Genomic DNA, 23,194 nt, shown 5'->3' on the forward strand with positions numbered 1-23,194 from the left:
TTCACACTTTCAATTTAATGCATGTGTGATGTCTTGTGTCTGAGGAAGCGTGTGTGCACACGAAAGCTCGTGCCTTGAATAAAACCTTTTTGGCCTCTAAGGTGCCACTGGACTCTAAATTTGTACTTTAAAGCTGAAATGATCCGAGGGGGGGGGGCAAACATATTAGGTGGTCATTCTAAGCTGATTTTAGTCACTAAATGGAGATAAGGGTTTTTATTTTGTGGGTGCGTTAATTTCTAAAAACGATCATGCATCTTAATGTGACCGGAAATACAAAAAAAAAAATGGTGGCAGGGTGCAGAGGGGACAAAACGGGAGGCAGGGAAGCAGGTAGGCTAGCATGCAAGTCAACAAAAGCATGCTGAGGGTGGGAAAGGAAGGGAGATGCCAGTTTGAATGCTGACCACATGCATTGGATTGCTGCAGATTCATGGTTTTTCTGAACTCCAAAAAAGCTATGGGAAGAGACATTACCTCCGAAGCTGCACCTCCGATTTTAGTGTGGATCCGAGGAAATTCCGCGGAGCTAGAACAGTGCTAACGCAAAATTAAAGGTCGCCACAAAAATGGCCTCAGTCAAAAAACTGAGTGCAGGAGGTGTTGTTAGTTGCGAAGACGTGTCCGACCCATCGTGACCCCATGGACAATGACCCTCCAGGCCTTCCTGTCCTCTACCATTCCCCGGAGTCCATTTAAGTTTGCACCAGGAGGTGCAGGAGGTGTAGGCTGGCTTTAGTCATTCTGCCAATGAATTCCAGGTAAGTGGATGTCAATTTTCCCCTTACTTTATAGAACCTTCTTGTGTCTTCCCGTTGTCTCATCTCTCCTCTTCAGACTACCACAGATGTGAAACAAGAGATCTCTTCTGGAGACTTGTGGACTTTTCTCAGCTAAGTGACAGCTCACCTGAAGACTGGAGGGGAGGATTTAAACCTTTCTTCTTATGACTCAGTTTAAATCATCCCTCTGATGTCGCAATTAGTTTTGACAGAGGAAAAAGACAGGTACAGACTTCTCTGCTAGGAACATGGGGCAGATAACTTTTTGAAACAAAGGAAGACCTTGATTATAGATTTGTATTGCTTTTGTTTGATACACACTGAGCTAGGGATGAATGACAATGCTATGACAATCGCTCTAGTTCTCACTTAAGAGACAAAGCTATTGTCTAGGCTGCACCAACTCCAGACTGAGCATACACACAGAATACATGAAAGCGGCTTACAATTGCCTTCTCAAAGCAGCTTACAATTGCCTTCCCTTCCTCTCCCCATAACAGACACCCTGCGAGGTAGGTTGGGCTGAGAGAGCTCTGTCAGAACTGCTCTGTGAGAACAGCTCTAACTAGATTGTGACAAGCCCAAAGTCACCCCGCTGGTTGTAGGTGTGGGGAATCGAACCCGGCTCACCAGATTAGAAGCCACTGCTCTTAACCTGTGCACCACCCCGTCTCTCTCAAAACAGAGTATAGTTTATAGCTCCCATTCAAAGGCAAGAGAGCAGTGTGACTCTGAGAGCATTCCTTGAAAACGCATCCTTCTGTTGTGAAATATAATTAGGCAAAATGTCGTATCTCCTTTTGGTGGAAAGCATTAAAAAAGGAGGGTTTTCAGGTGGGTGAACTACTAATGCGTTTGTTCCTCAGACACCGTGTTGTTGCCTGATTCCTGCTAGAGAGATGTGCTGTGAGGTCTAAGCTACGCAAAAGAGGCATCTTTAAATTATGATCTTAACAAAAAGTACCACTCGAAGCTTCAGAACTTTCCCTCTCTTAACTTCTTTGTAGCCAAGGAACTCCCGCAAAAAGTGATCCCTCTTCTATGCAGCGAGCTCCAAGGCTTTGAACCATTCTTAGTCACTAGCTGTTTTGAACCCCCTCTCGTCCATACAGGGATGCCAGCCAAAGGGCTTGATTTGCAAAAGGTACATGCTGTATTTATGGGATATCTGGTGCTCGGCCTCATTAAACTGTCTGTCTGAGACAAAACAAACCCCTGAACGGTAATGGATTATCAGCTAACCTGAAACGTTCTCCAGTGTGGGAGCAGCAGCAAAACAGCACAGTCTCCTTGTAACACCATGCTTCCAAAAGGGATGATTTAAAGGTCAGCGGAGTAATGCCAGATCAGAGGCCTGGAGATAACCCCCCTTCCCCGGGCAGGCATGACCCACAGATCTCAAATCATGAGAATATCAATTCTGCCTGCACAAGAAACTCAAACAAACTGTGATATGGCCTGTGCACTGTTCTATGTGAGAGCCAGCTGGCGTGGGGTTAAGAACTGCGGCTTCTAATCTTGCAAGTTGGGTTTGATTCCCCGCTCCTCCACATGCAGCCACAACTGGGTGACCTTGGGCTCACCACAGCCCTGATAGTTCTGTTCTGGCTGAGTAGTCCTGTCAGAAGCTCTCTCAGCCCCACCTAACTCACAGGGTGTCTGTTGTGGGGAGGGGAAGGGGAAGGCGATTGTAAGCCGCTTTGAGACTTCTTTGGGCAGTGAAAAGCAGGATATAAAAAACAATTATTCTACTTGAATAATGGAGAAGCTGAGCCCAACCATGTGGAGCTGGGAATAATGTCAACAGAGGGTCATTTGCTACCACAGTGTTTTAATTTGACAAGGTACTACGATCGAAACGTCAAGCAAAGACTTGACCATCTTTCGGGATGATGCAGTCTGGTTCCGGAGGAGATGGTGGGCAAGGAACAATGCTTCAGGTCTCATTTGTATTATCTTCCTTGGCAGTTCGGTATAAATTAAAATTACAGCTCTCTCCAAGTTGTTTTCCATCAATGTCAGTGATCTATAATGAAGAGACAGTCCCAGGAGCTGATATATTGGAAGATATTAATAGCTAGAGATGACTTGCTTTGTCTTCCCTAGGTGAATTACTGGATAGTGATCAAGTTTGAACAAGTGACTAAGGTTAAGGAAGGGCTGAGATTACTGTTATATCAATATCTATTAGATAAGGCACATTGTAATGGCTTTATTAAGAAAACTAGGGGCCAAGCCCATTGCAGTCTGGAATACAGCAGGCACTAAATTAGGGGGGGGGAGTGGAAGAATTCTGCGGATGGCCTCCCCTTCCTCACAGGACCTAGAAAGGCTGCAGGCAGCTGTTAGGATCTGACCTGCAGGGGCAGCTCTCATGCAGCAGAGATCTGCAGCCTCCAAGCCTCTGAGGGAAGTGGAAGGAGGAGGGGGTGGTCAAGGGTGGGGGACGGAAGGCAATTGGCTGGCTGCTGGACAGACAGGCAAGCTGGTTAGAGGAGGAGGCACCCATGGGTGGGACAGCCGCCCTGATTGGGCATTAAGTGCTGAGTGGCACTTAAGCCATGAGACATGCTCCTCCTCCAAGGTCTTACCAGAAATATTAAGTGGAACAGATATTGACTTGAGAGAGAACTAAATTGCAGATGGAAGGTAGTATTAAACTTTGTGTAAACATCTGTACAGTCTTACAGGAGAAACTTCAGATTTTTAGAGAAAATGGGGCAAGGACTTGGGAACAATAATACCAGAGGAAATGGATTTGGTTTTAAAATAATATCAACAGACTTTAGGGGAAAATAGCATCTGACGCTATATATCTGTTCTGTATTTTTTTGTCCTGACTTGGAGACAATTCCAATGCTGAACAACTCTGGCAAATTTTTCCTGATATCTAGCCAGTACCATTTTACACATAATTTAAACCCATTACTATTCCCTGCTGTCAACAGGAACTGCTCCCTCCCCTTTTCCAAGTGACAAATACTTAAAGGGAGCAATCATGTCCCCTCTCAACCTCCTCTTCTCCAGGCTAAACATTCCTAAGCCTCATAGGGCTTGGTCCCCTGGTCCTGGATCATCCTCGTCACTCTCCTCTGTACCCCCTCAATTTTGTCCATGTCCTTTTAGAAAAGAGGCCTCCAGAACTGCACACAGTACTCCAGGTATAGTCTGACCAATGAGGTATGCATCAGGACTATGACATCTTGTGATTTTGATTTGATGCCTATGTTGATACAGCCCAAGGGCAAGAATCACATCATTTGGTTTCTGTTAATTATCCCTGAGTGTTTTGGGATCTTGGTCCCAACAAGCACTCTGCAATGGGAAAATGGCTCCTTTTGACCACTTCATATTCTATAATAGAGGCAGTTTTAATAGAACATTTTAGAAACCTTTGACACCTGCTAAAGCTATCTGTTTATCTTGTGAGGGAAGAGTGTAGGAAATTTCATTAAGCTATTTTATGAAAGGGCAAAATACCTACATTTGCTGTGTCCATTATCACCCAGCTAGTATGCTCTGCCAAACTGTAGGAAAAACACCCTTTTAGAAAAGCTTTAAAACATTTAAAAACTGTTTAAGAATTCAGGGCAAGTCGTTACTTATCTGATTATCTGTCTGAAAACTCAACATCACATACCTCTCTTCTCCGTGCAGTCTTGCTGCTTTTATGTCAACAGTGAAGCTATGTACAAAGAGGTCAAGCTCCTGTCTTTTCATCTCTCTCCAGCTGTGTGGCTTGGGACATTTGGGGAAGGCTGAAAAACAGAACAAAGAAGAAGGAATTCAAACCAATTAGAAAACATCAGTCATGTAATATTTCCCAAGCTGGCCAATCTCATCAGAGCTCAGAAGCTAAGCAGGGTCAGCCATAGTTAGGGTGACTATGCAGAGATAGGCAAGTCACCTCTGAACATCTCTTGCCTTGAAAATGCAGTTGCCAGCTCTGGGTTGGGAAATACCTGGGGACTGGAAATACCTGGAGCTGGGAGTGGGCAGAATTTCGGGCCAGGAGGGACCTCAATGGAGTATAATGCTACAGCCCACTCTCCAAAGCAGCCATATTTTCCTGGAAAACTTATCTCTGTCGCCTGGAGATGAGCAATAAACTCAGTCGATGCCCGGGTCCCATCTCCGGACTGCCATCCCTACTTGAAAACCCTACGGGCTCCCTCAGTTGTCTGTAATTTGACAGCACTTTCCACCACCAGTGTAATATTTATTTAGTTCTATATTTCTACCCGCTTTTCTCTCCCAGTAGGTGCCCCAAGTGGTTTACAGCTTAATTCTCCTCCATTTTAGATTCACAGCACCCACCCTGTGAGTTTGATTAGGCTGAGAAAGAGTGGATGGCTCAAAGCTTCCATGGCAGCACGGGGATTGAAACCTGGACCCCCAAATCCTAGTCCAGCACTCTAACAGCTACTTCTCACGGGGTCTCCAAAGTGAAATGTCTGAAATCTGTGAGAATACTTTCAGGTTACCCAGAACTCTTCATCAGGCTGGATATTCATACTACGGGGAGGAGGGATGTTGGAAATAATAAGCTCTCAGGTCTGCAGACAACAGTGAACTTCAGATGAAGCACAGTGTTATGCAGATGCACAATGATTTTGGCCTAGTCTAGCTGCAACCTTACAGTGAAAGCTGCTAGAGTCAACTGCCTGCTCTCCCTTTGGAAATATAAAACACAGGTATAATGAGAGACACTGGAATCATCCCTGGCATTTATATTTTCAAAAGAACAGCCTCTGCTTCTTGGTTCCAATTCTCTGATGCTCTTTTTGTTGTTGTTGTTGTTGCCTCTCAAAACACTTTCTCTGCTCTCTCGGAATTATGTTGTAATGTACAAAAGACATCTTGCCCAATGCTTCTCACTCTCTCTCAACAACACCCCTCCCCATACACACACAAACCTCCCAGTCCCCACATTCAGCCGGATAAACACAACTCAAACAGCTGGCTCACTAACTGGTAACATTTTGATTGGCCTAAAATGAAATGTCTTGCACTACTGGTGTTTTTGGAGTTAGGCAGGTTAGTGCTCAACTTCATCCGTATCTAGCAGTTTGCTTGCACATCTACTGTTTTTTGAGGTAAGATACATGATCAAAAGTTGCAAGGTGAAGGATTGTGGCTCAGTAGTAGAACATCCCCTTGACCTGGAGGGACTGTAAGGCAGAATTCTTCCTCCAGGCTTTTGGTTGGGGCCAAAGTTAACATCTGTCTACCTACCTATTTATGCCCCCCTGGCCCATCTACTTATGCTCAGATCCACTCGCAGAGCAGCCTAAGAAGAAGAAGAGTTGGTTCTTACATGGAGAGAATTCCAGTGACTATAATAGATGCTCTGTGGTAAGTTTTGTTGCTGTTTTAATTCGCTGTTCTTTTTCTAAATTGATTTTAAATTTTAGCATATTTTAATTTTGTATTTTATATAATTTTGTACACTGCCTTGAACCAGCTTGTTGGGACGGCAGTCTAAAAATCTAATAAAATGAAAAATAGAAGCTCCAAGGTTCAATTCCCAGCTAACTAAAAGGTCCAGATAGGAGGTGATGTTTACAATCTTCCTCTGCCTGAGACCTTGGTGAACCTCTGCCAGTCTGAGCAGGCAATAGTGACCATGAGGGAACAAGGTAGCTTCAAGTGAGGGTGCATGTGTGTGTGCCTTACATAAAACTGAAGTCAAACATGTCACATTTCTCTTGGTGGTGAAAACATGCAAGGGCAGAATTTACCTGGGTCAAGAGGGATGATGGCCCCACCGTCACAGGCTCCAGAAATGACTCCATCAAGAGATAACCTTGCCAGGCGTGGTGGGACAAGCAGTCTCACCAGAGGCAAAGGCAAGGCCATGCGTGGAAATGCCCTGGTGGCAGCCTCAGAGCCTGACAAGCCCAACATAGGCCTCAGAAGGGATGTAGGGCTACCAGGTCCTTCCCCTGGCCACCACTGGGGGTAGGGTTGACAGATCCAGGTTAGGAAACTCCTGGGGATTTGGGGATGGAGGCTGGGGAGGACAGGGACCTCAGTGGGGTACAATGCCACAGAGTCCATCCTCCAAATTGTATTCATTCATTCATTCATTCATTCATTCATTCATTCATTCATTCATTCATTCATTCATTCATTTATATACTACTCTCCCTGGAATGTCGATTTTCTCCAAGGGAACTGATCTGTATTGCTCTGTCGTTCCTAAACCAATGCCAGAAATAAGGCTAGAGCAAGCCTATGCTGCTCCGTCATCTCCATCCCATAGTTCAGTTAAAATGAGAGTACTTACCTCTCTGGACACTGGATACTACCATGTGCAAAGTCTCTACTATCAAGGATTTGTATGGCCAGAGACGCTCCCCTTCTTCCCCACTCCAGACCCATCATTGGCCATTTGAGGGAGGGAGCTGGTGGACATGACTATGTATGGTCATATCACACAATACATTTTTTGAAAATTAAGAAAAATATGTTAAAAATTATCTCCCACCCAACTGGCAAAACCCTTCTGGGGCCATCGCAAAACTTTTGGGTTTTGCAAAATCCTGATTAAGATAGCCTGCTCTAGGGAATGTAAATTGATTGTATTCATGTTTTCTTTGCTGTCCAATTACTGATAGCAAAATAAAAGATCACCCTGTCAATCAAACTTCCTTTTGGCTTGTTCTGACGATAGGGCAGTAATCATCATTCTGGGATAGGTAGGGAAGCTTTTCACACCAATAAGTCAACTTGTGGGAGCAGTGCAACACTGGAGCTGCAGTTCCACAGCGTGCAAGTTCCAGTTTCCCAGTTCACAGAAGAGATCTATTGTGATTGCTGGCAAATTCATCAGAACCACTTCAGGGCAGAGGGTCCTCACTGCAGTCTTGACTTGATAGGGATGTGAGGCTCCACATGGGACCTTGGATCGAATTATAGCTCATCTCCATACTAAAGAGATCAGTTCCCCTGGAGAACATGGCTGAACTCTTTATCATTATACTGCACTGAGGTGCCTCCCTGCCCCAAATCCTGATCCCAGCTCTACCCACAAAGTTTCCAGGTATTCCCTAACCCAAAGGTGGCCACCCTACTTGACTAGTCCAAAAGCCTTCTAAACACAAAAACCTTCACAAATTATGAAGATAATCTTTATTTCCCCAGAACTTTATAACCCTCTTCAGGTTTGTATCTTTTCGACCGTAGTGCTTGCTTTACTTCCATACATGAATGGGAGGAGTTATTTTTTTTTCCATTTAGCAAAATGATCAACATTTTTTGGATAATTTAAAAAATTAAACTTTTAAACAAAAGCATCCCCAAAATTTCTCCAAGCCAGCATCTAGTCCCTTAGCTCTTGCTCTTCAACTTGCACCCAAGACTTCTACCTCTGGCCATGCCAACCTTCGTACCATCTTGGCATAGTGGTTATGTGTGGTGGCCTCTAATCTGGAGAACTGGATTTGATTCCCCATTCCTCCTCCTCATGCAGCCAGCCGGGTAATTTTGGGCCAGTCGTGGTTCTCTCAGAGCTCTCTCAGCCTCACCTATCTCACAGGGTGTCTGTTGTGGAGAGGGGAAAAGTAGGTGAATATAAGCTGCTTTTAGACACCTTTTGCTAGTAAAAAAGCAGGGTACTCAAAACTAGCTCTTCTTCTCTACCTGGAGAAAGGACAAAAAAAAAAATCACAGTCTAGATGTTAAAGATGGCGGCAATGATTCTCCTAGTTTAGTCTCCCTACTTATCTTACCTTCTGCCTCTCATACCCTAGTTAAGAACATAACATTGACTTAAAGGATGACCTAGAAATTAGATTGTCAATATACTACTGTCTCGTCTACATATTGAAATAAGTATCCTTTGCAGGACACGTAGAAACACTGGAATTGCTTGAGTATAGAGTGATCCCATGCTGTGGAGGCATGCACATAGATTATATGGGCAGGGCTGGGGGCGTGGATTGTTCTTGCATCTAATAAAACACACACACACACACAAAGACTGTGTGTGTCCGGATAGGAGAATCTTGCACTTATCTCACCTCCTTCAAACATTATTTTTAGTTTGGAGAGAAGAGGGGAAAGTGACAAAAATATTTGATGTGGGGAAAAAATACACATAGCCATATGTGTGTTCCTCACTCCATCAATGACAAAAGAAGGGGGGTGGGAAGCTATTTTAAGTGAAGGTATAGCCCCAGGGAACAGGAGTATGGTCAGTTAATGGCCCATCAACCCCAATATGCCTTCTTCTGTGGCAACGTTTTTTTTTTTAAATGAAGATTATGATTCACTCCACCCCAATAGAAAAAGGAGCTAGACGTCTAGTGGGAGCTATTAAGCCCTGCTGCCAAGTTGCTGCTGTGTGCCCAGCGTGTCACAAATAAACTCGTTGTTTGTTTGCTTTTGAGGCAACATCACGAGTAACGGTGCCACTAGCAAGCCACCCTGTTTGCCTCTGTATTATATTTGGCTCTTCTCGTATCATATAAGTTCAAACAAATGGGGACCACATTTATCATTTGAAATTAAAACACGGGATGGCTGTAGGCCTGCAGGAATAAAAATGTGCAGTGACAAAGAGAAGAAGAAGAAGAGTTGGGTTTTGTGACCTCCTTTTTACTACCCGGAGAAGAAGAAGAAGCGTTGGGTTTTATGCCCTCCTTTTCACTACCTGGAGAAGTCTCAAAGCAGCTTACATTCGCCTTCCCTTCCTCTCCCCACAACAGACACCCTGTGTGGTAGGGGCTGAGAGAGCTCTGAGATAAACTATTCTATGAGAACAGCACTATCAGGGCTGTGATGAACCCAGCTGGCTGTATGTGGAGGAGGAGCGGGGAATCAAACCCAGCTTGCCAGATTAGAAGCCAGTGTTCTTAACCACTATACCATGCTAGCAGAAGCTTGATAGGAGAGTTGACTTTCTTTTATCCTCTCCCCTTCCATCTTTACTTCCTGGATCTTCAAAGCTGGTGTAGGCATCAGCCTCTGAAGTCTAGGATAGAGGAGGTGTTATCAACTTGGGTTTCCTGATAGCAGCTTAAAGGACACTTGGAAGGGCAGTAGCCCTGGGGGCAGGGGAGGTCAGGGCAGTGCCCATCCTCTAATTTGTTCTGCCTGCTCTCCAGGACCCTGGACACAGCCCCTAACCTTGGTGGCATCCTTCTACTGCAAACCTACATTAAAACACACAAAAATGCCTCGCCCCATCCATCAAACAATGATTAAATTTCTAGTTGCTGTCTAATTACTGTCTAAAGCTGCTGGCCTGTGGAGACAAGAAGAAAAGGAGGGGGAAGAAGAGGGGAGGAGGGGTTGAGGGAGGTATGTGTAGATGAACAGTATAGACACTGTGTTACTCTAGAGACATATAAAGAAAAATCATGTATCCTCATAGGCATTCATTGTAATTTGTGAGCTGGGCTGTACAGAATCATGAGTAGATTTCACTAAACTACTTTATTTCTTTAACTGGAAATACCAGGGATTGAACCTGGGACCTTCTGAATACAATGCTCTTCCACTGGGCAGTGGTCCCTTCCCTGAAGGGAAGTGCACACCAAGAGTCTGCATGCCTTCCAAGGCCAATTATTTTCCACATTTTGGGCTCAGTTTGAAGGGAATTAAATCTCACAACCACTTGGCTTTTCAGTCATCAGGTTTTACCATGTGTATACCTTACACATGTAGATCCTCCCAATATTCATGACTGACATTTTTTTTTCCTGAAAGGGGCAGCCATTTGTATTTTTACTTTTATGAAAAGCAGAACCTCAGTGTTTTGATAAGCATGCACTAAAGCTTAAAAAATACCCACATTTCCCCTTTTGGCATTCATTTTTGAGAGGAACTCTATGTGTAGGGGATTCTCCCTGTATGGATAGTATGACATAATTGAAAAGGGCGTATATGTCATAGGAAACTGGTCCACGTGTAAATGGAGACAACTACAAAACAAGTCCATTCGCAAATAAACAAACAATCAAACAAACAAACACAGATATCTCTTCAGAGATGCAGGAAAAACAACTGTAAATTAACACAAAAGGGGTGGAAATCACAAAATGGATTGATTGTGCTCCAGAAGGGCAGGAGTGTTGAGCATGGCTGCAGCAGGAGATGAAATCCACTTTAGCAAGCCCCTGACTGCAAAGAGAATTGAAACAATTTCAGAGGGTATAGATTTCCAAAATGCTTCCCTTTCTACCTAATTTCAGCTATAGACTTGCGGCAGTGTGCTTTTTCTCGCTACCAGCCTTCGTTACCAGCATGAGGGAAGTACGTGTGTGTAGTCCTGGGTCTCCATGGGGCTTTTTGGATGGTGGATGATATCAAAGTAAGGAGGCAGCATGGTTTCAAACAGGAGCATAGTTTAAGAAGTCCACTTCTTTCTCTGTCTGGAGATATAGTGACTAGTAGAACTTTCTTTCTTCCTGCTCCAGTCTACACAGCCTAAAACACAGATCTGGATTCAAAGAACAGAGCTGTCAAAACACCACAGTGGGTGGCTTCCCAGACACCAGGTGGGTCAGGAGATTTCCAGAATACAGAGATCCGTTCCCCTGTAGCTTTGGCAAGTTTCTTGACCTGTGGTTTCTTGAGGGCTCTGGGAGGCTTTCCTTTGTAAGTTAAATTTTGACAGTTTTTAAATTTGTTAAACATTTATCAGGCGATATGACCATCTATGGTCATGTCAGCCCACCCACTGTTTCCCAAAATAGCCAATGATTGGCCCAGAGGGGGTGGGAACGGGAGGTGCCCCAGGTAGGCATGTATATAGCTATGTTTCTGAACCATATTCTGCACCATCATGCCATTTCTGGGGTTTCTCAAGGCCTGAATAACGTTTGAGGGGTTTCTCAATGGTAAAAAAGTTGAAAAAGGCTATCCTATGCCATCGGACCTTAGTGAGATCCCTTCCCACCCAAACTCCACTCTCTCCCATCTCCACCCCCAAATCTCTCAGTATTTCCCGACTCAGGACTGGCAACTATTGTGTGAGTGTTTCTAAACACACACATATATATACACTCCTGTATACTTCAGGGTAACTTCAGGTGTGAAGATTTAAAGGGGTGGCAGGTTACAGTGGATGAGCGATAGGGTCGTGAGCAGGGAGTTCGACTAGATGGCCCAGGAGGTCCCTTCCAATTCTAGGATTCTATAATTCTAGGTATACGGGAACTCCTTACTGCCCTCTCCCAGAATCTGTCTTTGCATGCAGTTTGACTGTAGGCTGTAATAATGGAGTACACAGTCCACCATCAGCAAATATTTTCCTTTGCTCTTCACACAGTGATGGGGAGGATTGGAAAGACGTCATGGTAAAATGAATTAACTAGGTGAAAGTCTTGGGAAGGCTACAATGGAATAGCTTTACTCTTCCCCCCAGGGTTACTGCCTGGGATTAGATTCCTTTTTCAACATCATTTCCCATTTTAAAAAATTGAAGAAGCTGTGATAAAAGCAAAGAATGAAACCTTTTTTTAAAAGGGGAAATTAAATTAGTTGAGTAACATGAGAGGAAAAATCACTAAGGGCCTTTCCCGACAACCAGTTTAAAATGTAACCAATACACAGCACTTGCTGAGTTGTTTTGTGGGATTCAGACAACATTACTGAAAAGGTCACTCCTTTTTTAGAGATAGTGGAGCTACTGCAGTTCAGGGCACTCTCTGAAACAAGACGGCAGATTCCATTTATTAGATATCCCCCGTAACCCCACTGTTGATGAGGAAACACATCACAGAGTGGCAGACTAGGATCTGGGAAATGTATAGTCAGACCCCTAACATGGAGCCTTGCTGGGTGACTTTTGAAGGCCAGTCATTCTCCCTCAGACTGTTTCTGCAGTTGTGAAAAAAGCTGCAGTGGCCTTCCTAAAGACCCATGGAATAACAAACCCTTTACACAATCGACACAATAACAACCCTATTACACAAAGATTGGGCTATTAAGGAGCAGATCGAAATGCAATCTCTGTTTGCCTTGCGGCTTGAGAATCCTCAGGAACCATGATTTCCCCCCTCCCCTTGGAAGGCAATTCACAGTAATCCAATGAGGAAATACAGGATTTCAGTCTGCTTCCTCCTTCATTCAACTCTACCTGCTATCTGCCTCTCCTCCCCCCTCCCCCTCCAAATTTTTTAAAAAATTGAACATGATCACATTACAACATAAATTTGCAAGAACAATAGCACCTACTTCCTTGGAACGCTCTAGAAAGTTAACTTGAAGTCAAAAATGATGATTCTACATTCCTCCCCCTGCATCCACTGTCTCCACCTACATCATCTAAATGTACTTTACTTTCATGATTTAAAGTGCAACTGGGCACTTCATAACTTTCATGCAGATAAACAGTTGTGTGATGGTGGGCAACGTCTTGATGCCATCGTTGTGACTGAATGCTCATCAGCACAAGAAACCTCCACTTGCTTGAGTGATTCAAGTGCCATGGAAATCATAGAATCATAGAATTATGGTCCAATCCTCTGGGGCAACAGGAAAGAACTCTGCTCCATCCTCTATGTCAGCGGTCCCCAACCCCCGGTCCGAGGACCAGTACCGGTTTGTGGATCAGTCAGTACCGGACCGCGGCTCCTCCTCATCCTCCTCCCTGGCTGCTGCCTCGGGGGCTGCTCTGCCACTCTGCCACCAGCTCACCTTTGGTGCTCTCCGGCAGCTGCCATGACTGGGGCTCCCCCTTGGTGTGGCACTGCACAGCTGCTGCTGGCAGTGCACCCCAGCGGGAAGTCATGGACGCTGGCGGGAAAGCAAGTGGAGCAGGGGCTCAGGCAGTGGCGGTGACGTGCCTCGTCAAAAGACTAGCCCCCCCCCCAGGCCTCAGTAAAATTGCCAAGCATTGACCAGTCCCCGGAAATAAAAAGGAAGGGGACCACTGACAGCCCTTCAAGTACTTGAAGATGGCTATCATATCTCCTCTTAGTCGTCTTCTCCCCAGGCTAAACTGACCAAACTTCCTCAGCCTTTCCTCATATACTTGGTTTCCAAACCCCGCATCGAGGGATGGGTATGTGATTTGTTACATTTTTATTGTGTTACAATGCAAAAGCATTATAGCACACGCTCAGATCAAAATTGTAAAGGACGAGGCATGAGGGGAGATGGGACTGTCCACTCTCCCAATGAAAATGCACAACACATGCCATGATTGGACTCCTGACTAATGACAGGAGAAAACCACAGATGCAGAAAGCCAGGCACAAATTTGGAGTCGACATTTAGAATCCGATGTGGTTAAAATATATCGGCAAATCACAACTGCGGAATCAGTCTCTGCCTAAACCACCACAAAGGACTGTTGATGTAAGGATAAAATGGTGGAGGGGAGAATGACTTTGTAAGCTGCTTTGGGTCCCTGTTGGGGAGAAAAACACAATATAAATCTATCAATAATAAATAAACAATAGCAAACTCCTCTTTACACATATGCTATGGTATGAATCTCTAATGCCAGTTATTAAGTCCAAACTAAATGTGATGGCAAACCCATGGCTGCCATAATGTTACCATTGATATTTAGAAGCTATGAGGGGGCCTACAATGTAGAATTTCCCCCCTCACAGACTTTTTCAAGTGCTAAAACAGCACATACACTCCCCATGGCTGTTTTGAAACTTGAAAAGGCATTTTGTGTGTGTGTGTGTGTGTGTGAGAGAGAGAGAGAGAGAGAGAGAGAGAGAGAGAGTTCTGTGCCATATCAGGTCCTGTGGCATTTAAAAATCACTTTAAAATGGCAATGGTGTTCTCATCATGACCATAACTTTGCTGTCACGTTTAGCTGGCCCATTACCCCGCCAAGAGAAGGCTTGTGTGGAAGCTCAAACTGTAATGGAAAAGTTCTCCCATAATTTCACCCAGCATAGTGTCTATTCAAGCTTCTCCACAACTTTTTAAGTGCATTTTGCACGTGCGTGTTTTGTGCTGGCAGAGGTAGGTGGCTAGAACAAGGAAATTGCTTTTGCAGATTTTGCCTCGATATCAGGGACACTGCTTCAAGAGGAGTGGCAACAAGGAGATTTGGGGAAGGGAACAAATTGTGCTGCTTTTTGGTACAGTCAAGGTACCATTGCATATTGTTGTGGTTGCTTTTCAAAAATAAACTGACACTATACAGAGTTTCCCTGGCTCAGTGGCAGAATTCTGCTTTGAATTCTGAAGACACCAGGTTCAATCCTGGACATTTTCAGATAAGGGATCTCAGACAGCATATGTGAGGAAAGTCTCTGAGAGCTGATTCCAGTCAGAGTACACAATACTGAGCTGGATGTCCCAATTGTCAGACTCTGCATATGGCTGTATGTATAATATATAGATGCTCATGAGAAACAATTCATGTGATCTGAATCAAGCTTCACAAGAACATAAGAGGAGCCCTGCTTTACCAAACAAGTGGTTCATCTAGTCTAGCATCTTGTTTCATACAATGGCAAACCAATTGCCCTGAGAGCAAACGAACAGGACACAGTGGCCAAGGCCTGTTCTGGTGTGGCTTCCTAGTATATTTAGAGCAGACTTTCTCAACCAGAGTTTCATAAAACCCTTGGGTTTCTTGATAGCCCTGAAAGAGTTTCCTGAATAGGTAGAGGTTAATCAATTAATATAAGGAAGGCCAAGCATCAAAGAACCGAGGCTTTTGAATTCTGGTGATGGAGAAGACACTTGCGAGTCCCTTGGACTGCAAGGTGAACAAACCAATCACTCCTAGAGGAGATCAGCCCTGACTGCTCCTTAGAAGGCCAGATCCTGAAGATGAAACTCAAATACTTTGGCCACCTCATGAGAAGAAAGGACTCCCTGGTGAAGAGCCTAATGCTGGGAGCGATTGAGGGCAAAAGAAGAAGGGGACGACAGAGAATGAGGTGGCTGGATGGAGTCATTGAAGCAGTCGGTGCGAACTTAAATGGACTCTGGGGAATGGTAGAGGACAGGAAGGCCTGGAGGAACATTGTCCATGGGGTCGCGATGGGTCGGACACGACTTTGCACCTAACAACAATTATTTTTAAATATATATTTAAAACCTCTTAAACCTTTATCGGGTGAAACACCCATATGCCACCCCTCCTAAAATGGTCAGTGATGGTCCTGGAGGGGATGGGAAGAAGAGGGACCGCAGGTGGGCATGCACACAGCTATGCTTCCCAACCATATTCTGCATGATTGCACCACTTACGGGGTTCCTCAGAGCCTGAAGAATGTTTCAGGGTTTTCTCAATGATAAAAAATGTTGAGAAAGGCTGATTTAGAGGTTGGCTAGTAGTTATTGATGGACCCATCCTTCCTGAATGTCTGATCCCCCTTTAAAGCTCTCCGTGGCCACTACTAAATCCTCGAGCAGTGAATTCCACATTTTAATCACTTGCTGTGTAAAGAAGAATTTCCTTTAGTCAATCCTGAACCTACTGCCCATCAGCTTCATTGGATGCCCTTGAGTTCTAGTATTTTGGGAGAGGAGAAAAAAAGTTATTTTTATCCACTATCTTTATATTGTTTATAAAACTATTATCATGTTCCACCGTCATTCTTCTTTCTGGAATCTAGAATGTAGATTGAAAAGTTATTGACTCTTTAGCAGTTTATAAAAAACTAGTAATCAAGCCCATTGCAGTTCTAAATGCAATGGGCGCTAGCAGTGAGTGTGGGTTTGGGGGGGGGAATACCTGCAGTCTTTGGAGGGGGTTTGAAAGGGGAGAAGGGGGCAGGGTAAGGGACACACTCTCAGCCACCCACCCACCCCCTCTCTCAGAACCCCCCCCCCCCGAGAAGCAGCGCCGCGGTCCTCCCTCCCAAGGCCAGTCAGAACCCCAGGTCCACTTACAAACCTTGCGCTGGTCCTGGTTGCTGTCTGCTGGTCTTCGGCCATCGCAGTTCCCAGGAGAAGGCCGGCGAAGCCGCTCCTGCGGCCGGGGAAAGGCGGGCCCGGCCACCCCCCCACCCGCGGCTCTCTGGAGCCTTTCCCCGGGCGCAGGAACGGCTTCGCAGCGTCTCCGACGCTGCGAAGCCGCTCCTGCGGCCGGGGAAAGGCGGGCCCGGCCACCCCCCCACCCGCGGCTCTCTGGAGCCTTTCCCCGGGCGCAGGAACGGCTTCGCAGCGTCTCCGACGCTGCGAAGCCGCTCCTGCGGCCGGGGAAAGGCGGGCCCGGCCACCCCCCCACCCGCGGCTCTCTGGAGCCTTTCCCCGGGCGCAGGAACGGCTTCGCAGCGTCTCCGACGCTGCGAAGCCGCTCCTGCGGCCGGGGAAAGGCGGGCCCGGCCACCCCCCCACCCGCGGCTCTCTGGAGCCTTTCCCCGGGCGCAGGAACGGCTTCGCAGCGTCTCCGACGCTGCGAAGCCGCTCCTGCGGCCGGGTAAAGGCGGGCCCGGCCACCCCCCCACCCACGGCTCTCTGGAGCCTTTCCCCGGGCGCAGGAACGGCTTCGCAGCGTCTCCGACGCTGCGAAGCCGCTCCTGCGACCGGGGAAAGGCGGGCCCGGCCACCCCCCCACCCACGGCTCTCTGGAGCCTTTCCCCGGGCGCAGGAACGGCTTCGCAGCGTCTCCGACGCTGCGAAGCCGCTCCTGCGGCCGGGGAAAGGCGGGCCCGGCCACCCCCCCACCCGAGGCTCTCTGGAGCCTTTCCCCGGGCGCAGGAACGGCTTCGCAGCGTCTCCGACGCTGCGAAGCCGCTCCTGCGGCCGGGGAAAGGCGGGCCCGGCCACCCCCCCACCCACGGCTCTCTGGAGCCTTTCCCCGGGCGCAGGAACGGCTTCGCAGCATCTCCGACGCTGCGAAGCCGCTCCTGCGGCCGGGGAAAGGCGGGCCCGGCCACCCCCCCACCCGAGGCTCTCTGGAGCCTTTCCCCGGGCGCAGGAACGGCTTCGCAGCGTCTCCGACGCTGCGAAGCCGCTCCTGCGGCCGGGGAAAGGCGGGCCCGGCCACCCCCCCACCCACGGCTCTCTGGAGCCTTTCCCCGGGCGCAGGAACGGCTTCGCAGCGTCTCCGACGCTGCGAAGCCGCTCCTGCGGCCGGGGAAAGGCGGGCCCGGCCACCCCCCCACCCGAGGCTCTCTGGAGCCTTTCCCCGGCCTGACGCTGCTTCAGGCCAGCGGCAAAGGAGCAACTGCGAGCCGCGCTGCGCGCGGCTCGCTGTTGCTGGCGGCGGGAATCAGAGGGACCAATCGGCAGGCGCTTCGCGCCTGCCGATTGGTCCCTCTGATTGTCTGTCATGAGGAAGGGTCCAATCTGGACCCTTCCTCATCCCGGACACATCCCGCCCCAGAACCTCTTACTGTCTTATTTAGTCCGTGGCGCCCGCGGCGCCACGGGCGGTGTACAGATAATAATAGCAGTTTATATACTGACTCTTTAGCCTTTCCTAAAAGGAAAAGTGCTCCAACCCCCCTTATCATCTTGGTTGCCCTCTTCTGTACTTTCCCCAGCTGTGCAATGTCTTTTGAGATTCTGCATCCAGAATGGCACAGAGGATTCAAAATTAGGCTTCACCACAGATCTGTACTGGAACATTATAATGATGGCAGTTTTAGTTACAGCCCCTTTCCTAATATTCCACAGCATGGAAATTGCCATTTTCTTTTGGCAGAGTTCAGGAAATAATACGATCCGAGCTTTGGAGTTTGCTTTCAATTAATTTATTACAACAGGGATTTTGCAAAAAGACAATAACTGACTGCAGCCCACTAATACAACACAAAGGCCTTCAGAGCACAAGCAGTACACATACTAACACATAGGTGAGAGAGAAACAATAAGGGGTAGGCTGAACTCCGAGGGGCTTTACGCACCGGGATCTTTGTAGCAAATTGGTCACTGAATGAAAAATTGCCATTTAAAATAGTGGAATTCGTCGTTATGCATTCCACTGCCTTTGTAGTGGAATCCAGTTGCGTTTTGTAGCGTTTCCCACAGGCTTCCAGTCTCGGCAGAAATCGCTAGAAAGGAAGCGCTATTGCCAAGCTCGTCCCGCCCCTGGCCGTCAAGCAGCCAATGGGCAGCCGTTAGCATGCTCCCAAACAGCCCCTTTCCCTTTAAGAAAGGTTTAAAAAAAAAAAAAACAGACCCATTGCAACGAATCTGTGTAGATTCGTTGCAACGGAGAGACCCATCCAGCTGCTTAGTGTGTTTGAGCTGTCGTTTGATCGTTGCCACGCTCCCTCCGAGTGAAAAAAAAAAATCCCCCCCCCTCTCACGGGCCCGATTTTCGGCTGAATGAATGTGTAAAAAATAAAGGGAAAATACATCAGCAAACGGGCTTTTCTGTGGTTTGTGCTTAGTGACTAAAGGGGAGGGACTGAAGCCAGGGAAGCCTCTAAACAGAAAGAGGCTCTCTGGTGCGTTTATCCCCACTCGCTCGGAGAAAAAAAAAATGGCAATCGCTTCGCCGGAAGATCAGAGAAGAGAGCCAGGGGGGGGGGGACTTTGTAGAAACCGCAACAATGTTAACGCACAGGTCTTTTTCGCTAGTGTTGCAGATTGGTTGCAGGAGTGTATCGCTTTCCGGAGGGTGAATCCACTTTTGGGGATTTCCCTGAAAGCGCTACAAGGAAGCGCTTTTTGCAGATTGGTTTCAGGTGTGTGGCAGATTGTCGACGACGTTGTGCAAAACAGCAAATCAGTAGCGTTTTCAATTGGCAACCATTGTGCTATTTTGAAGGCGTGCAAAAAGCCCCCAAGAAATCCCAGAACTGCTAAACACTAGAGAATGCACCACAGCTCCCCCTAGGGTACAAGTGGACTAAAGTACTTTTTCAGCTGTATTACAGTTACTAGATGTCTGAGGAATTGTGCATGTACACGAAAGCTCACGCCTTGGTCTTAAAGGTGCTATTGGACTCCAATTTTGTAGATACTTTCCTGTTTTTCACACATGAGTTCCAACAGTGGGGGAGGAGCTGAAAAGTGTTCTAATAGTGCACCGTTAGCTACAGTACAAGCCAAACTGACTTCAGCTGGCTTTAACTGGGGTGATTTTGCCTAGGATTGTATTGCAGAAAGACATTTGATCTAAACTTCTGTTATAACTGGAGCAAGCTAGACTGTGACAAGGAAAAGACTAGCTCAGTGTTTTAGCTACATTTTCACAAAGTACTAAGGGCGTTCATACCTTTTCTGGGAACATTAGGCATTTCAGCATTTGTAGGCGTTTGGAACACTCAGGGAAGAAAAAAATAAGCATGTGTTCTTAGAATCTGCTGGTTAAATTTATCTCTAGAGTTCGGTGGCATCCATCCACTGGAATTTTTCCATGGAAGGATTTACACAAACAGACAGCAACTTTCTGGCCTCCTCCCTCTTTATGTAGGCCAAAGTACCCCCCAAATGCTGCTTCTGGCGGTCTCCAAGGAGTAGCATTTCAGAGGGCATTCGGGGCTGCAGTGGGATGAGGAAGGCAAGAAAGTTTCACTCCATGGGCAGAAATGTTTCTGCTTATGATAGTGCTCCAGTGGGTGCAAGCAGCACTTTGCACAAGCGCAAAATGTATCTATTTATACAGCAGGTGATAATAATGCATTGGAGTGCATAGGGAGTTAACAAGTGCAGAGAAGGCAAAGGTGAATGGTCTTTAGTGCATGGACAAAAGCTAGCCCGCAAGACACACCAATACAATTCACCTTGCGGTACAATCCCTGCTGCAGCTTTCATACCAGCCCTGCTAAAGATTTCTGAGCATGTTGGGGAAAGCTATCACCCAGAGCTTTCAAGAATACACCCCTGCCTTTCCGTCAGATCTACGCAAAGGTTTCATCAGTGTGACAGTATTTCCAGGACATGCATCTTGTCCTGCCAAAGAGCCTCTCAAAAAGGCAGCATGTTTACTAAACATTTGAAACAGACACATGGAACAGACTATGCTAGATAGAGGAAAGAACAATGTTTTAGGTCATTAGAGTATACTTCTCTTGCCAAAGCAGGATCACGGCCCAATGCATTTATTATTTCTACATCAAGTTTAATTGCAAATAGCCAAACATGAAAAGAAATGGCAGTAATTCATTCCACAACCAGAGCCCCATCAAAATTCCATGTATCCATCTTCATTGCTTTCATTACTAAGTTTATTCACCTTGAGAAGCAGATTTCTAGCTTTAATGGATTTTGTTCTGTTCTGCTGTATGGGGTAATGGATAATAATCTATTTGCACATCTAGTGCACATGTGTATTAATGTATGCTTATGAACATGCAATAGGTAACCTGGCACATATACAATGCTGAGTTATATTTTGAACTATCAGTGCATTGTATGGGCAAGGATGTTTTCTATTATATCTTTAACCTAAAGAACACACATGGTCTTGGGTTTTCATTCATCACGGAAGAAGAGGAGGAGTTGGTTCTTACATGCCACTTCTTTCTACCCGAAGGAGTCTCAAAGCATCTTACAGTCGCCTTCCCTTTCCTCTCCCCACAACAGACACCCTGTGGGGTGGGTGAGGCTGAGAGAGCCCTGATATTACTGTTCGGTCAGAACAGCTTTATCAGTGCTGTGGTGAGCCCAAGGACACCCAGCTGGCTGCATGTGGGGGAGGAGCAGGGAATCAAACCCGGCTTGCCAGATTAGAAGTCTGCACTTCTAAGGTGACCAGATTTTAACATTGGTAAAGCGGGATACCATTGACTGGGGGGGGGGGGAGGTTGATTAAAAATGTGGTCTATATGGAGCAACAAAATTTTTTATAGAATGCAAAAATAGTATTGTAATATATATATTTTAATTTCAACATAAGTACAATTTGCCAGGTGCCCCCAGATGTCCTTCCAAAAGTGGGACAATCTGGTCACCTTATTCTAATCACTACACATTCCACTGTTTGCAAAGAGGAATAGGATGGACTGTAAAGGAAGCCACGGCCTTCAGTCTGCAAGACCTAAGTGAGGCTGTTAATGATAGAATATTTTGGAGGACATTAATTCATAGGATTGCTATGATTTGGAAGCAATTTGACAGCATTTAACACACACACACGTATCATATACAAGGCCTTCTGCAATGGCCAATAATGGGACAGTGTTCAGGCAGCAATTGCCGTTCGGAAAAGAGGGCTGTTACGTGAGTCTTTCTGTTGTCTCTTGTGCCATATTGGAAGTTATGAAAAAACATATAGTTGCAGGAGGCAGCACAGCAAAGTAGCCGAACTAAAGTCTGAAAGAACAGCTTTCTTGAATAGTTTACTCGCTCTTTGATTACCTCATGTCAGTCTGCAGGGATAACTGTGCTCTGGGAGTAAAGGTTATATGGAATTGTGCTTTGTGCTCAAGAGCGTGACTGATGGTTCAAACAAATAAGAAATATCACTCATCTCATTCAAGGCATGAAGTGTAAACTGCGAGCTCAGTTTACCGCAGCCCTCTGCAGGAAAAGGGTTATAAGAACAGGCAATGTCCGGTGTGAAAAGAAGAAGAGAAGAAGACCCTGGAAAAGGGCAGCAAGAAGACCATTAGATAAGATAGTGAGGTCATCCCCTTCTCTCCTTTTATGGGTGATTCCTTGTCTCTCTCCCAGTTGCCACTGCTGGGGCAAGATCCTGTTTCTTCTCAGAAGTTCCACCTTCTGTCTCTCTCTGGGAGAATCCGCACCAGCAGCACCACTCTGGGGCACTGCTGTTGCAGTGCAGTGGGAGCAGCATGCTCTGCTGCTTCTTGTGTCCTCATAGGGGCACATTTTGGTGGTGGATCTGGTCCACCGCTTTCTGTGTCCCCAAGGGGGACATATTTTGGCAGCAGACCCAGTCTGCTGCTCAAATGTGTCCCCATGGGGGACGCAGCTGTGGAGGAAAGGTTCCGCTGTGCAGGGGGACGAAGGGGTCTCTGTGTGTAATAAGGCAGAATTGCATGAGAAAGCAATCCCACCTACCTGGGGGGAAAAGCCCCACTTGGCTCCATAAAGCACCGTGGAGCCAAGTGGGATATTGTTTTACACTTCCAGGCCTCCGTAGGATGGGGAGGAGCCAAGCCTGGAAAGCCTGACTCTTCCCATCCACATGGGCCTCAGCTGGGCTAGGCCCAGTTAGCCCCCGGAGCACTTTAGAAAACCTTTCTCAACTTTTTTACCTTTGAGAAAACCCTGAAACATTCTTCAGGCTCCGAGAAACTAGAGTTGTGTGTGCACATGCACCACATATGCTCATATCACCCAATAAATGTTTAAAGGTAAAGGTAAAGGTATCTCCTGTGTAAGCACCGAGTCATGTCTGACCCTTGGGGTGACGCCCTCCAGCGTTTTCTTGGCAGACTCAATACGGGGTGGTTTGCCAGTGCCTTCCCCAGTCATGACCGTTTACCCCCCAGCAAGCTGGGTACTCATTTTACCAACCTCGGAAGGATGGAAGGCTGAGTCAACCTTGAGCCGGCTGCTGGGATCGAACTCCCAGCCTCATGGGCAAAGCTTTCAGACGGCTGCCTTACCACTCT

The 23,194-nt window shown here is 46.6% G+C and overlaps 1 long non-coding RNA gene across 1 annotated transcript; it reads right to left on the reverse strand.

Moving 5' to 3' along the window:
- Positions 1–2,609: 2,609 nt before the first annotated feature.
- Positions 2,610–9,761, reverse strand: LOC143828651 (uncharacterized). The gene is made up of 3 exons (XR_013227798.1): positions 9,654–9,761; positions 4,423–4,540; positions 2,610–2,808 (listed from the first exon to the last, which is right to left on the reverse strand). It is a non-coding gene; the product is annotated as an uncharacterized LOC143828651 (long non-coding RNA).
- Between the last annotated feature and the right edge of the window lie 13,433 nt (positions 9,762–23,194).

Source organism: Paroedura picta, chromosome 2 (genome assembly GCF_049243985.1).
Source record: "Paroedura picta isolate Pp20150507F chromosome 2, Ppicta_v3.0, whole genome shotgun sequence".
Lineage (NCBI taxonomy): Eukaryota > Metazoa > Chordata > Lepidosauria > Squamata > Gekkonidae > Paroedura > Paroedura picta.